Source organism: Pleurodeles waltl, chromosome 6 (genome assembly GCF_031143425.1).
Source record: "Pleurodeles waltl isolate 20211129_DDA chromosome 6, aPleWal1.hap1.20221129, whole genome shotgun sequence".
NCBI lineage: Eukaryota > Metazoa > Chordata > Amphibia > Caudata > Salamandridae > Pleurodeles > Pleurodeles waltl.
This window is the reverse complement of record NC_090445.1, coordinates 83,189,020-83,203,427: the sequence shown is the minus strand read 5'-3', so window position 1 is coordinate 83,203,427 and position 14,408 is coordinate 83,189,020. Positions and strand designations below refer to the sequence as shown.

Genomic DNA, 14,408 nt, shown 5'->3' with positions numbered 1-14,408 from the left:
CCCAGTCCCGTAATCAATTCCCGCTGCCGACATAAATTAGTTTTCATACCTACTTTAATCATAACACCAGCGGGGTTGAGACCTTAAACTCCTCTTTTTGAAAGGATGGGGGGGAGTTAGGACGGACCGGAGCGGACTCCCATCTCGCTGTAAGCACGGGCGGCTCAGGCTAGGAAAGGGCGTAGGAAAGGCTCGGCCTAGGACTGCTCCCAGCGGCGCCTCCCAGGGTGGGAAGTGCTGCGTTGTGTGGAGTACTGTGGGAATCGTGAGGCAAACTGCAGGATGTGTGTGTGTGTGTGTAGTTTTAAGCCTCAGCGAAATATCTGAAAAAGGTGAGAGTTAATGTTAAACCCGAAAATGGATAAGCCTTTAAAAAGCATCACGCCCAACGTGGGGCTTGAACCCACAACCCTGAGATTAAGAGTCTCATGCTCTACCGACTGAGCCAGCCGGGCTGCTGTGCCTATGTCATTTCACACATCCTCTGTGTGTTCTTTGTGAGGAAGTAGTGTGTGGTTAACCCAGGAGGCCCCTTTGTTTCATTTTCTCTGCTGCTGACTCGACACAGGCACCTTTCTCTTTCTCCATCTCTCGCTCTACCCCAGTCTTATGTCCCCATCAGTCTCTCTGGAGCTCACTCTGGTACATACATGCATCTGTCCTCTCAACCTGTCTCTGGGCACATACTTAAATGTCCAGTAGAGAACAGTGTGAACTCTCCCTGTTTTGCGAGGTGGCAGTCAGCCTCCAGAGCAGTGCTCCGCAGGCTGCCGGAATGGCCGAGCGGTGTAAAGTTTCACATTCTAGAGCCGTATCGTCCCCAGTCCTGTGATCAAATCCCGCTGCTGACATAAAGTAGTTTTCATACCTACTTTAATCATAACACCAGCGGGGATGAGACCTTAAACTCCTCTTTTTGAAAGGATGGGAAGGACAGGACGGACCGGAGCGGACTCCGAGCTCGCTGTAAGCACGGGCAGCTCAGGTTAGGAAAGGGCGCAGGAAAGGCTGGGCCTAGGACCGCTCCCAGCGGCGCCTCCCAGGGCGGGAAGTGCTGCGTTGTGTGGAGTCCTGTGGGAATCGTGAGGCAAACGGCAGGATGTGTGTGTGTGTCGTTTTAAGCCTCAGCGAAATATCTGAAAAAGGTGAGAGTTAATGTTAAACCGGAAAATGGAGAAGCCTTTAAAAAGCATCACGCCCAACGTGGGGCTCAAACCCACAACCCTGAGATTAACAGGCTCATGCTCTATCAACTGAGCTAGCCAGGCTACGGTGCCTATGTCATTTCACACACCCTCTGTGTGTTCTTTGTGAGGAAGTAGTGTGTGGTTATCCCAGGAGGCCCCTTTGTTTCATTTTCTCTGCTGCTGACTCGACACAGGCACCTTTCTCTTTCTCCATCTCTCGCTCTACCCCAGTCTTATGTCCCCATCAGTCTCTCTGGAGCTCACTCTGGTACATACATGCATCTGTCCTCTCAACCTGTCTCTGGGCACATACTTGAATGTCCAGTAGAGAACAGTGTGAACTCTCCCTGTTTCGCGAGGTGGCAGTCAGCCTCCAGAGCCGTGTTAGGGAGGCTGCCGGAATTTCCGAGCGGTGTAAGGCGCCACATTCAAGAGCAGTATCTTCCCCAGTCCCGTGATCAATTCCCGCTGCCGACATAAAGTAGTTTTCATACCTACTTTAATCATAACACCGGCGGGGTTAAGACCTTAAACTCCTCTGTTTGAAAGGATGGGGGGGAGACAGGACGGACCGGAGCGGACTCCGAGCTCGCTGTAAGCACGGGCGGCTCAGGCTAGAAAAGGGCGCAGGAAAGGCTCGGCCTAGGACCGCTCCAAGCGGCCCCTCCCAGGGTGGGAAGTGCTGCGTTGTGTGGAGTCCTGTGGGAATCGTGAGGCAAACTGCAGGATGTGTGTGTGTGTGTGTGTGTGTGTAGTTTTAAGCCTCAGCTAAATATATCTGAAAAAGGTGAGAGTTAATGTTAAACCCGAAAATGGAGAAGCCTTTAAAAAGCATCACGCCCAACGTGGGGCTCGAACCCACGACCCTGAGATTAAGAGTCTCATGCTCTACCGACTGAGCTAGCCGGGCTCCTGTGCCTATGTCATTTCACACACCCTCTGTGTGTTCTTTGTGAGGAAGTAGTGTGTGGTTATCCCAGGAGGCCCCTTTAATTCATTTTCTCTGCTGCTGACTCGACACAGGCATCTTTCTCTTTCTCCATCTCTCGCTCTACCCCAGTCTTATGTCCCCATCAGTCTCTCTGGAGCTCACTCTGGTACATACATGCATCTGTCCTCTCAACCTGTCTCTGGGCACATACTTGAATGTCCAGTAGAGAACAGTGTGAACTCTCCCTGTTTCGCGAGGTGGCAGTCAGCCTCCAGAGCCGTGTTCGGGAGGCTGCCGGAATTTCCGAGCGGTGTAAGGCGCCACATTCAAGAGCAGTATCTTCCCCAGTCCCGTAATCAATTCCCGCTGCCGACATAAATTAGTTTTCATACCTACTTTAATCATAACACCAGCGGGGTTGAGACCTTAAACTCCTCTTTTTGAAAGGATGGGGGGGAGTTAGGACGGACCGGAGCGGACTCCCATCTCGCTGTAAGCACGGGCGGCTCAGGCTAGGAAAGGGCGTAGGAAAGGCTCGGCCTAGGACTGCTCCCAGCGGCGCCTCCCAGGGTGGGAAGTGCTGCGTTGTGTGGAGTACTGTGGGAATCGTGAGGCAAACTGCAGGATGTGTGTGTGTGTGTGTAGTTTTAAGCCTCAGCGAAATATCTGAAAAAGGTGAGAGTTAATGTTAAACCCGAAAATGGATAAGCCTTTAAAAAGCATCACGCCCAACGTGGGGCTCGAACCCACAACCCTGAGATTAAGAGTCTCATGCTCTACCGACTGAGCCAGCCGGGCTGCTGTGCCTATGTCATTTCACACATCCTCTGTGTGTTCTTTGTGAGGAAGTAGTGTGTGGTTAACCCAGGAGGCCCCTTTGTTTCATTTTCTCTGCTGCTGACTCGACACAGGCACCTTTCTCTTTCTCCATCTCTCGCTCTACCCCAGTCTTATGTCCCCATCAGTCTCTCTGGAGCTCACTCTGGTACATACATGCATCTGTCCTCTCAACCTGTCTCTGGGCACATACTTAAATGTCCAGTAGAGAACAGTGTGAACTCTCCCTGTTTTGCGAGGTGGCAGTCAGCCTCCAGAGCAGTGCTCCGCAGGCTGCCGGAATGGCCGAGCGGTGTAAAGTTTCACATTCTAGAGCCGTATCGTCCCCAGTCCTGTGATCAAATCCCGCTGCTGACATAAAGTAGTTTTCATACCTACTTTAATCATAACACCAGCGGGGATGAGACCTTAAACTCCTCTTTTTGAAAGGATGGGAAGGACAGGACGGACCGGAGCGGACTCCGAGCTCGCTGTAAGCACGGGCAGCTCAGGTTAGGAAAGGGCGCAGGAAAGGCTGGGCCTAGGACCGCTCCCAGCGGCGCCTCCCAGGGCGGGAAGTGCTGCGTTGTGTGGAGTCCTGTGGGAATCGTGAGGCAAACGGCAGGATGTGTGTGTGTGTGTCGTTTTAAGCCTCAGCGAAATATCTGAAAAAGGTGAGAGTTAATGTTAAACCGGAAAATGGAGAAGCCTTTAAAAAGCATCACGCCCAACGTGGGGCTCGAACCCACAACCCTGAGATTAACAGGCTCATGCTCTATCAACTGAGCTAGCCAGGCTACGGTGCCTATGTCATTTCACACACCCTCTGTGTGTTCTTTGTGAGGAAGTAGTGTGTGGTTATCCCAGGAGGCCCCTTTGTTTCATTTTCTCTGCTGCTGACTCGACACAGGCACCTTTCTCTTTCTCCATCTCTCGCTCTACCCCAGTCTTATGTCCCCATCAGTCTCTCTGGAGCTCACTCTGGTACATACATGCATCTGTCCTCTCAACCTGTCTCTGGGCACATACTTGAATGTCCAGTAGAGAACAGTGAGAACTCTCCCTGTTTCGCGAGGTGGCAGTCAGCCTCCAGAGCAGTGTTCGGGAGGCTGCCGGAATTTCCGAGCGGTGTAAGGCGCCATATTCAAGAGCAGTATCTTCCCCAGTCCCGTGATCAATTCCCGCTGCCGACATAAAGTAGTTTTCATACCTACTTTAATCATAACACCGGCGGGGTTAAGACCTTAAACTCCTCTGTTTGAAAGGATGGGGGGGAGATAGGACGGACCGGAGCGGACTCCCAGCTCGCTGTAAGCACGGGCGGCTCAGGCTAGGAAAGGGCGTAGGAAAGGCTCGGCCTAGGACCGCTCACAGCGGCGCCTCCCAGGGTGGGAAGTGCTGCGTTGTGTGGAGTCCTGTGGGAATCGTGAGGCAAACTGCAGGATGTGTGTGTGTGTGTGTGTGTGTAGTTTTAAGCCTCAGCTAAATATATCTGAAAAAGGTGAGAGTTAATGTTAAACCCGAAAATGGAGAAGCCTTTAAAAAGCATCACGCCCAATGTGGAGCTCGAACCCACGACCCTGAGATTAAGAGTCTCATGCTCTACCGACTGAGCTAGCCGGGCTCCTGTGCCTGTGGAATTTCACACAACCTCTGTGTGTTCTTTGTGAGGAAGTAGTTTGTGGTTATCCCAAGAGGCCCCTTTGTTTCATTTTCTCTGCTGCTGAGTCGACACAGGCACCTTTCTCCATCTCTCGCTCTACCCCAGTCTTATGTCCCCATCAGTCTCTCTGGAGCTCACTCTGGTACATACATGCATCTGTCCTCTCAACCTGTCTCTGGGCACATACTTGAATGTCCAGTAGAGAACAGTGTGAACTCTCCCTGTTTCGCGAGGTGGCAGTCATCCTCCAGAGCCGTGTTCAGGAGGCTGCCGGAATTTCCGAGCCGTGTAAGGCGCCACATTCAAGAGCAGTATCTTCCCCAGTCCCGTAATCAATTCCCGCTGCCGACATAAATTAGTTTTCATACCTACTTTAATCATAACACCAGCGGGGTTGAGACCTTAAACTCCTCTTTTTGAAAGGATGGGGGGGGAGATAGGACGGACCGGAGCGGACTCCCAGCTTGCTGTAAGCACGGGGGTCTCAGGCTAGGAAAGGGCGTAGGAAAGGCTCGGCCTAGGACCGCTCTCAGCGGCGCCTCCCAGGGTGGGAAGTGCTGCGTTGTGTGGAGTCCTGTGGGAATCGTGAGGCAAACTGCAGGATGTGTGTGTGTGTAGTTTTAAGCCTCAGCGAAATATCTGAAAAAGGTGAGAGTTAATGTTAAACCCGGAAATGGATAAGCCTTTAAAAAGCATCACGCCCAACGTGGGGCTCGAACCCACGACCCTGAGATTAAGAGTCTCATGCTCTACCGACTGAGCTAGCCAGGCTGTTGTGTCTATGTTATTTCACACATCCTCTGTGTGTTCTTTGTGAGGAAGTAGTGTGTGGTTATCCCAGGAGGACCCTTTGTTTCATTTTCTCTGCTGCTGACTCGACACAGGCACCTTTCTCTTTCTCCATCTCTCGCTCTACCCCAGTCTTATGTCCCCATCAGTCTCTCTGGAGCTCACTCTGGTACACACATGCATCTGTCGTCTCAACCTGTCTCTGGGCACATACTTAAATGTCCAGTAGAGAACAGTGTGAACTCTCCCTGTTTTGCGAGGTGGCAGTCAGCCTCCAGAGCCGTGTTCTGGAGGCTGCCGGAATGGCCGAGCGGTGTAAGGTGCCACATTCTAGAGCAGTATTGTCCCCAGTCCCGTGATCAAATCCTGCTGCTGACTTAAGGTAGTTTTCATACCTACTTTAATCATAACACCAGCGGGGTTGAGACCTTAAACTCCTCTTTTTGAAAGGATGGGGGGGGAGATAGGACGGACCGGAGCGGACTCCCAGCTCGCTGTAAGCACGGGCGGCTCAGGCTAGGAAAGGGCGTAGGAAAGGCTCGGCCTAGGACTGCTCCCAGCGGCGCCTCCCAGGGTGGGAAGTGCTGCGTTGTGTGGAGTCCTGTGGGAATCGTGAGGCAAACTGCAGGATGTGTGTGTGTGTGTCGTTTTAAGCCTCAGCGAAATATCTGAAAAAGGTGAGAGTTAATGTTAAACCCGAAAATGGAAAAGCCTTTAAAAACCATCACGCCCAACGTGGGGCTCAAACCCACGACCCTCAGATTAAGAGGCTCATGCTCTACCGACTGAGCTAGCCAGGCTACGGTGCCTATGTCATTTCACACACCCTCTGTGTGTTCTTTGTGAGGAAGTAGTGTGTGGTTATCCCAGGAGGCCCCTTTGTTTCATTTTCTCTGCTGCTGACTCGACACAGGCACCTTTCTCTTTCTCCATCTCTCGCTCTACCCCAGTCTTATGTCCCCATCAGTCTCTCTGGAGCTCACTCTGGTACATACATGCATCTGTCCTCTCAACCTGTCTCTGGGCACATACTTGAATGTCCAGTAGAGAACAGTGTGAACTCTCCCTGTTTCGCGAGGTGGCAGTCAGCCTCCAGAGCCGTGTTCGGGAGGCTGCCGGAATTTCCGAGCGGTGTAAGGCGCCACATTCAAGAGCAGTATCTTCCCCAGTCCCGTGATCAATTCCCGCTGCCGACATCAAGTAGTTTTCATACCTACTTTAATCATAACACCGGCGGGGTTAAGACCTTAAACTCCTCTGTTTGAAAGGATGGGGGGGAGACAGGACGGACCGGAGCGGACTCCGAGCTCGCTGTAAGCACGGGCGGCTCAGGCTAGAAAAGGGCACAGGAAAGGCTCGGCCTAGGACCGCTCCAAGCAGCGCCTCCCAGGGTGGGAAGTGCTGCGTTGTGTGGAGTCCTGTGGGAATCGTGAGGCAAACTGCAGGATGTGTGTGTGTGTGTGTGTGTGTGTGTAGTTTTAAGCCTCAGCTAAATATATCTGAAAAAGGTGAGAGTTAATGTTAAACCCGAAAATGGAGAAGCCTTTAAAAAGCATCACGCCCAACGTGAGGCTCGAACCCACGACCCTGAGATTAAGAGTCTCATGCTCTACCGACTGAGCTAGCCGGGCTCCTGTGCCTATGTCATTTCACACACCCTCTGTGTGTTCTTTGTGAGGAAGTAGTGTGTGGTTATCCCAGGAGGCCCCTTTGATTCATTTTCTCTGCTGCTGAATCGACACAGGCATCTTTCTCTTTCTCCATCTCTCACTCTACCCCAGTCTTATGTCCCCATCAGTCTCTCTGGAGCTCACTCTGGTACATACATGCATCTGTCCTCTCAACCTGTCTCTGGGCACATACTTGAATGTCCAGTAGAGAACAGTGTGAACTCTCCCTGTTTCGCGAGGTGGCAGTCAGCCTCCAGAGCCGTGTTCGGGAGGCTGCCGGAATTTCCGAGCGGTGTAAGGCGCCACATTCAAGAGCAGTATCTTCCCCAGTCCCGTAATCAATTCCCGCTGCCGACATAAATTAGTTTTCATACCTACTTTAATCATAACACCAGCGGGGTTGAGACCTTAAACTCCTCTTTTTGAAAGGATGGGGGGGAGTTAGGACGGACCGGAGCGGACTCCCATCTCGCTGTAAGCACGGGCGGCTCAGGCTAGGAAAGGGCGTAGGAAAGGCTCGGCCTAGGACTGCTCCCAGCGGCGCCTCCCAGGGTGGGAAGTGCTGCGTTGTGTGGAGTCCTGTGGGAATCGTGAGGCAAACTGCAGGATGTGTGTGTGTGTGTGTAGTTTTAAGCCTCAGCGAAATATCTGAAAAAGGTGAGAGTTAATGTTAAACCCGAAAATGGATAAGCCTTTAAAAAGCATCACGTCCTACGTGGGGCTCGAACCCACAACCCTCAGATTAAGAGTCTCATGCTCTACCGACTGAGCCAGCCTGGCTGCTGTGCCTATGTCATTTCACACATCCTCTGTGTGTTCTTTGAGAGGAAGTAGTGTGTGGTTAACTCATGAGGCCCCTTTGTTTCATTTTCTCTGCTGCTGACTCGACACAGGCACCTTTCTCTTTCTCCATCTCTCGCTCTACCCCAGTCTTATGTCCCCATCAGTCTCTCTGGAGCTCACTCTGGTAAATACATGCATCTGTCCTCTCAACCTGTCTCTGGGCACATACTTAAATGTCCAGTAGAGAACAGTGTGAACTCTCCCTGTTTTGCGAGGTGGCAGTCAGCCTCCAGAGCAGTGCTCCGCAGGCTGCCGGAATGGCCGAGCGGTGTAAGGTTTCACATTCTAGAGCCGTATCGTCCCCAGTCCCGTGATCAAATCCCGCTGCTGACATAAAGTAGTTTTCATACCTACTTTAATCATAACACCAGCGGGGATGAGACCTTAAACTCCTCTTTTTGAAAGAATGGGGGGGGACAGGACGGACCGGAGCGGACTCCGAGCTCGCTGTAAGCACGGGCGGCTCAGGCTAGGAAAGGGCGCAGGAAAGGCTGGGCCTAGGACCGCTCCCAGCGGCGCCTCCAAGGGCTGGAAGTGCTGCGTTGTGTGGAGTCCTGTGGGAATCGTGAGGCAAACGGCAGGATGTGTGTGTGTGTGTCGTTTTAAGCCTCAGCGAAATATCTGAAAAAGGTGAGAGTTAATGTTAAACCCGAAAATGGAAAAGCCTTTAAAAATCATCACGCCCAACGTGGGGCTCGAACCCACGACCCTGAGATTAAGAGTCTCATGCTCTACCGACTGAGCTAGCCGGCCTGCTGTGCCTGTGGTATTTCACACAACCTCTGTGTGTTCTTTGTGAGGAAGTAGTGTGTGGTTATCCCAAGAGGCCCCTTTGTTTCATTTTCTCTGCTGCTGACTCGACACAGGCACCTTTCTCCATCTCTCGCTCTACCCCAGTCTTATGTCCCCATCAGTCTCTCTGGAGCTCACTCTGGTACATACATGCATCTGTCCTCTCAACCTGTCTCTGGGCACATACTTGAATGTCCAGTAGAGAACAGTGTGAACTCTCCCTGTTTCGCGAGGTGGCAGTCAGCCTCCAGAGCCGTGTTCGGGAGGCTGCCGGAATTTCCGAGCTGTGTAAGGCGCCACATTCAAGAGCAGTATCTTCCCCAGTCCCGTAATCAATACCCGCTGCCGACATAAATTAGTTTTCATACCTACTTTAATCATAACACCAGCGGGGTTGAGACCTTAAACGCCTCTTTTTGAAAGGATGGGGGGGGAGATAGGACGGACCGGAGCGGACTCCCAGCTCGCTGTAAGCACGGGCGGCTCAGGCTAGGAAAGGGCGTAGGAAAGGCTCGGCCTAGGACCGCTCCCAGCGGCGCCTCCCAGGGTGGGAAGTGCTGCGTTGTGTGGAGTCCTGTGGGAATAGTGAGGCAAACTGCAGGATGTGTGTGTGTAGTTTTAAGCCTCAGCGAAATATATCTGAAAAAGGTGAGAGTTAATGTTAAACCCGAAAATCGAGAAGCCTTTAAAAAGCATCACACCCAACGTGGGGCTTGAACCCACGACCCTGAGATTAAGAGTCTCATGCTCTACCGACTGAGCTAGCCGGGCTGCTGTGCCTATGTCATTTCACACATCCTCTGTGTGTTCTTTGTGAGGAAGTAGTTTGTGGTTATCCCAGGAGGCCCTTTGGTTTAATTTTCTCTGCTGCTGACTCGATACAGGCACCTTTGTCTTTCTCCATCTCTCGCTCTACTCCAGTCTTATGTCCCCATCAGTCTCTCTGGAGCTCACTCTGGTACATACATGCATCTGTCGTCTCAACCTGTCTCTGGGCACATACTTAAATGTCCAGTAGAGAACAGTGTGAACTCTCCCTGTTTTGCGAGGTGGCAGTCAGCCTCCAGAGCCGTGATCCGGAGGGTGCCCGAATGGCCGAGCGGTGTAAGGTGCCACATTCTAGAGCAGTATTGTCCCCAGTCCCGTGATCAAATCCCGCTGCTGACATAAGGTAGTTTTCATACCTACTTTAATCATAACACCAGCGGGGATGAGACGTTAAACTCCTCTTTTTGAAAGGATGGGAAGGACAGGACGGACCGGAGCGGACTCCGAGCTCGCTGTAAGCACGGGCAGCTCAGGTTAGGAAAGGGCACAGGAAAGGCTGGGCCTAAGACCGCTCCCAGCGGCGCCTCCCAGGGCGGGAAGTACTGCGTTGTGTGGAGTCCTGTGGGAATCGTGAGGCAAACGGCAGGATGTGTGTGTGTGTGTCGTTTTAAGCCTCAGCGAAATATCTGAAAAAGGTGAGAGTTAATGTTAAACCGGAAAATGTAGAAGCCTTTAAAAAGCATCACGCCCAACGTGGGGCTCGAACCCACAACCCTGAGATTAAGAGGCTCATGCTCTACCAACTGAGCTAGCCAGGCTACGGTGCCTAAGTCATTTCACACACCCTCTGTGTGTTCTTTGTGAGGAAGTAGTGTGTGGTTATCCCAGGAGGCCCCTTTGTTTCATTTTCTCTGCTGCTGACTCGACACAGGCACGTTTCTCTTTCTCCATCTCTCGCTCTACCCCAGTCTTATGTCCCCTTCAGTCTCTCTGGAGCTCACTCTGGTACATACATGCATCTGTCCTCTCAACCTGTCTCTGGGCACATACTTGAATGTCCAGTAGAGAACAGTGTGAACTCTCCCTGTTTCGCGAAGTGGCAGTCAGCCTCCAGAGCCGTGTTCGGGAGGCTGCCGGAATTTCCAAGCGGTGTAAGGCGCCACATTCAAGAGCAGTATCTTCCCCAGTCCCGTGATCAATTCCCGCTGCCGACATAAAGTAGTTTTCATACCTACTTTAATCATAACGCCGGCGGGGTTAAGACCTTAAACTCCTCTGTTTGAAAGGATGGGGGGGAGACAGAACGGACCGGAGCGGACTCCGAGCTCGCTGTAAGCACGGGCGGCTCAGGCTAGAAAAGGGCGCAGGAAAGGCTCGGCCTAGGACCGCTCCAAGCGGCGCCTCCCAGGGTGGGAAGTGCTGCGTTGTGTGGAGTCCTGTGGGAATCGTGAGGCAAACTGCAGGATGTGTGTGTGTGTGTGTGTAGTTTTAAGCCTCAGCTAAATATATCTGAAAAAGGTGAGAGTTAATGTTAAACCCGAAAATGGAGAAGCCTTTAAAAAGCATCACGCCCAACGTGGGGATCGAACCCACAACCCTGAGATTAAGAGTCTCATGCTCTACCGACTGAGCTAGCCGGGCTCCTGTGCCTATGTTATTTCACACACCCTCTGTGTGTTCTTTGTGAGGAAGTAGTGTGCGGTTATCCCAGGAGGCCCCTTTGATTCATTTTCTCTGCTGCTGACTCGACACAGGCATCTTTCTCTTTCTCCATCTCTCGCTCTACCCCAGTCTTATGTCCCCATCAGTCTCTCTGGAGCTCACTCTGGTACATACATGCATCTGTCCTCTCAACCTGTCTCTGGGCACATACTTGAATGTCCAGTAGAGAACAGTGTGAACTCTCCCTGTTTCGCGAGGTGGCAGTCAGCCTCCAGAGCCGTGTTCGGAAGGCTGCCGGAATTTCCGAGCGGTGTAAGGCGCCACATTCAAGAGCAGTATCTTCCCCAGGCCCGTAATCAATTCCCGCTGCCGACATAAATTAGTTTTCATTCCTACTTTAATCATAACACCAGCGGGGTTGAGACCTTAAACTCCTCTTTTTGAAAGGATGGGGGGGAGTTAGGACGGACCGGAGCGGACTCCCATCTCGCTGTAAGCACGGGCGGCTCAGGCTAGGAAAGGCTCGGCCTAGGACTGCTCCCAGCGGCGCCTCCCAGGGTGGGAAGTGCTGCGTTGTGTGGAGTCCTGTGGGAATCGTGAGGCAAACTGCAGGATGTGTGTGTGTGTGTGTAGTTTTAAGCCTCAGCGAAATATCTGAAAAAGGTGAGAGTTAATGTTAAACCCGAAAATGGATAAGCCTTTGAAAAGCATCACGCCCAACGTGGGGCTCGAACCCACGACCCTCAGATTAAGAGTCTCATGCTCTACCGACTGAGCCAGCCGGGCTGCTGTGCCTACGTCATTTCACACATCCTCTGTGTGTTCTTTGTGAGGAAGTAGTGTGTGGTTAACCCAGGAGGCCCCTTTGTTTCATTTTCTCTGCTGCTGACTCGACACAGGCACCTTTCTCTTTCTCCATCTCTCGCTCTACCCCAGTCTTATGTCCCCATCAGTCTCTCTGGAGCTCACTCTGGTACATACATGCATCTGTCCTCTCAACCTGTCTCTGGGCACATACTTAAATGTCCAGTAGAGAACAGTGTGAACTCTCCCTGTTTTGCGAGGTGGCAGTCAGCCTCCAGAGCAGTGCTTCGCAGGCTGCCGGAATGGCCGAGCGGTGTAAGGTTTCACATTCTAGAGCCGTATCGTCCCCAGTCCCGTGATCAAATCCCGCTGCTGACATAAAGTAGTTTTCATACCTACTTTAATCATAACACCAGCGGGGATGAGACCTTAAACTCCTCTTTTTGAAAGGATGGGGGGGGGACAGGACGGACCGGAGCGGACTCCGAGCTCGCTGTAAGCACGGGCAGCTCAGGCTAGGAAAGGGCGCAGGAAAGGCTGGGCCTAGGACCGCTCCCAGCGGCGCCTCCCAGGGCTGGAAGTGCTGCGTTGTGTGGAGTCCTGTGGGAATCGTGAGGCAAACGGCAGGATGTGTGTGTGTGTGTCGTTTTAAGCCTCAGCGAAATATCTGAAAAAAGTGAGAGTTAATGTTATACCCGAAAATGGAAAAGCCTTTAAAAATCATCACGCCCAACGTGGGGCTCGAACCCACGACCCTGAGATTAAGAGTCTCATGCTCTACCGACTGAGCTAGCCGGGCTCCTGTGCCTGTGGGGTTTCACACAACCTCTGTGTGTTCTTTGTGAGGAAGTAGTGTGTGGTTATCCCAAGAGGCCCCTTTGTTTCATTTTCTCTGCTGCTGACTCGACACAGGCACCTTTCTCCATCTCTCGCTCTACCCCAGTCTTATGTCCCCATCAGTCTCTCTGGAGCTCACTCTGGTACATACATGCATCTGTCCTCTCAACCTGTCTCTGGGCACATACTTGAATGTCCAGTAGAGAACAGTGTGAACTCTCCCTGTTTCGCGAGGTGGCAGTCAGCCTCCAGAGCCGTGTTCGGGAGGCTGCCGGAATTTCCGAGCCGTGTAAGGCGCCACATTCAAGAGCAGTATCTTCCCCAGTCCCGTAATCAATTCCCGCTGCCGACATAAATTAGTTTTCATACCTACTTTAATCATAACACCAGCGGGGTTGAGACCTTAAACTCCTCTTTTTGAAAGGATGGGGGGGGAGATAGGACGGACCGGAGCGGACTCCCAGCTCGCTGTAAGCACGGGTGGCTCAGGCTAGGAAAGGGCGTAGGAAAGGCTCGGCCTAGGACCGCTCCCAGCGGCGCCTCCCAGGGTGGGAAGTGCTGCGTTGTGTGGAGTCCTGTGGGAATCGTGAGGCAAACTGCAGGATGTGTGTGTGTGTAGTTTTAAGCCTCAGCGAAATATCTGAAAAAGGTGAGAGTTAATGTTAAACCCGGAAATGGATAAGCCTTTAAAAAGCATCACGCCCAACGTGGGGCTCGAACCCACGACCCTGAGATTAAGAGTCTCTTGCTCTACCGACTGAGCTAGCCAGGCTGTTGTGTCTATGTTATTTCACACATCCTCTGTGTGTTCTTTGTGAGGAAGTAGTGTGTGGTTATCCCAGGAGGCCCCTTTGTTTCATTTTCTCTGCTGCTGACTCGACACAGGCACCTTTCTCTTTCTCCATCTCTCGCTCTACCCTAGTCTTATGTCCCCATCAGTCTCTCTGGACCTCACTCTGATACATACATGCATCTGTCCTCTCAACCTGTCTCTGGGCACATACTTAAATGTCCAGTAGAGAACAGTGTGAACTCTCCCTGTTTTGCGAGGTGGCAGTCAGCCTCCAGAGCAGTGTTCTGCAGGCTGCCGGAATGGCCGAGCGGTGTAAGGTGCCACATTCTAGAGCCGTATCGTCCCCAGTCCTGTGATCAAATCCTGCTGCTGACATAAAGTAGTTTTCTTACCTACTTTAATCATAACACCAGCGGGGATGAGACCTTAAACTCCTCATTTTGAAAGGATGGGGGGGGACAGGACGGACCGGAGCGGACTCCGACCTCGCTGTAAGCACGGGCGGCTCAGGCTAGGAAAGGGCGCAGGAAAGGCTGGGCCTAGGACCGCTCCCAGCGGCGCCTCCCAGGGCTGGAAGTGCTGCGTTGTGTGGAGTCCTGTGGGAATCGTGAGGCAAACGGCAGGATGTGTGTGTGTGTCGTTTTAAGCTTCAGCAAAATATCTGAAAAAGGTGAGAGTTAATGTTAAACCCGAAAATGGAAAAGCCTTTAAAAATCATCACGCCCAACATGGGGCTCGAACCCACGACCCTGAGATTAAGAGTCTCATGCTCTACCGACTGAGCTAGCCGGGCTACTGTGCCTGTGTTATTTCACACAACCTCTGTGTGTTCTTTGTGAGGAAGTAGTGTGTG

At 52.2% G+C, this 14,408-nt stretch overlaps 8 non-coding genes across 8 annotated transcripts; all 8 read right to left on the bottom strand.

Annotated features, from left to right (window-relative positions):
* Nucleotides 1-382: 382 nt before the first annotated feature.
* Nucleotides 383-455, bottom strand: TRNAK-CUU (transfer RNA lysine (anticodon CUU)). Its single transcript has one exon. It is a non-coding gene; the product is annotated as a tRNA-Lys (tRNA).
* Nucleotides 456-2,024: 1,569 nt separating this feature from the next.
* TRNAK-CUU (transfer RNA lysine (anticodon CUU)) lies at nucleotides 2,025-2,097 on the bottom strand. Its single transcript has one exon. It is a non-coding gene; the product is annotated as a tRNA-Lys (tRNA).
* A 746-nt stretch (nucleotides 2,098-2,843) lies between these two features.
* Nucleotides 2,844-2,916, bottom strand: TRNAK-CUU (transfer RNA lysine (anticodon CUU)). Its single transcript has one exon. It is a non-coding gene; the product is annotated as a tRNA-Lys (tRNA).
* A 2,379-nt stretch (nucleotides 2,917-5,295) lies between these two features.
* Nucleotides 5,296-5,368, bottom strand: TRNAK-CUU (transfer RNA lysine (anticodon CUU)). Its single transcript has one exon. It is a non-coding gene; the product is annotated as a tRNA-Lys (tRNA).
* A 4,021-nt stretch (nucleotides 5,369-9,389) lies between these two features.
* On the bottom strand, nucleotides 9,390-9,462 carry TRNAK-CUU (transfer RNA lysine (anticodon CUU)). The gene has a single exon. It is a non-coding gene; the product is annotated as a tRNA-Lys (tRNA).
* A 1,565-nt stretch (nucleotides 9,463-11,027) lies between these two features.
* Nucleotides 11,028-11,100, bottom strand: TRNAK-CUU (transfer RNA lysine (anticodon CUU)). The gene has a single exon. It is a non-coding gene; the product is annotated as a tRNA-Lys (tRNA).
* Nucleotides 11,101-12,651: 1,551 nt separating this feature from the next.
* On the bottom strand, nucleotides 12,652-12,724 carry TRNAK-CUU (transfer RNA lysine (anticodon CUU)). Its single transcript has one exon. It is a non-coding gene; the product is annotated as a tRNA-Lys (tRNA).
* A 1,551-nt stretch (nucleotides 12,725-14,275) lies between these two features.
* TRNAK-CUU (transfer RNA lysine (anticodon CUU)) lies at nucleotides 14,276-14,348 on the bottom strand. The gene has a single exon. It is a non-coding gene; the product is annotated as a tRNA-Lys (tRNA).
* Nucleotides 14,349-14,408: the final 60 nt, after the last annotated feature.